Source organism: Nannospalax galili, unplaced genomic scaffold (genome assembly GCF_000622305.1).
Source record: "Nannospalax galili isolate Female #2095 unplaced genomic scaffold, S.galili_v1.0 scaffold356, whole genome shotgun sequence".
Classification (NCBI taxonomy): domain Eukaryota; kingdom Metazoa; phylum Chordata; class Mammalia; order Rodentia; family Spalacidae; genus Nannospalax; species Nannospalax galili.
Window position 1 is genome coordinate 1364799 of NW_008338126.1, and position 640 is coordinate 1365438.

Here is a 640-nt window from a genome sequence, read left to right on the forward strand (position 1 = left end):
GGAAAATGGGACAGGAGGAACTGAAGTGTGAGACACTGGGATTCTAGCCCAGGCTCTGCTACCACCTTGTAGCCCAGGCTCTGCCACCACTTTGCTCTACTTCCTTAAGCAAGTCCTCAGTTTTTCCAAGGCCAAGAAGAGTCATTGTTCTACACCTAACAATCAGTGCATCAGACACTAATCTCAGCCCTTTACATGTATTTTATGCATTTCCTCCTTATAGCCCCCTACAGTGTAGATATATTATCCTACTTACAGACAAGGAAACAGGTTCAGGCTATGAACAGGTTCAGCTATGAACACCTGGAAGCCAGGCCACTGGTCCCAGAGTCAAGTCTATATACTGAAATGTGACATTAAGATATGTCCCAAAGAGCTAGAGCTGTGGTCCCTTCCTGTAAGCTGGAGCAGTGGTTCCCCTCCTGTGAGATGGAGCTGTGGCCCTCTCCAGTAAGCTGGGACTGTGGTCCTCTCCTGTGAGCTGGAGCTGTGGCTCCCCTCCTGTAAGCTGGAGCTATGGTTCCCCACCTGTGATCTGGAGCTTATGGCTCCCTCCTGTGAGATATAACTGTGGTACCCTCATAATAATATGGACTCTCAGTCCCAGAGAGATGATCAGAATGAACTGTGCTAGGTCAGG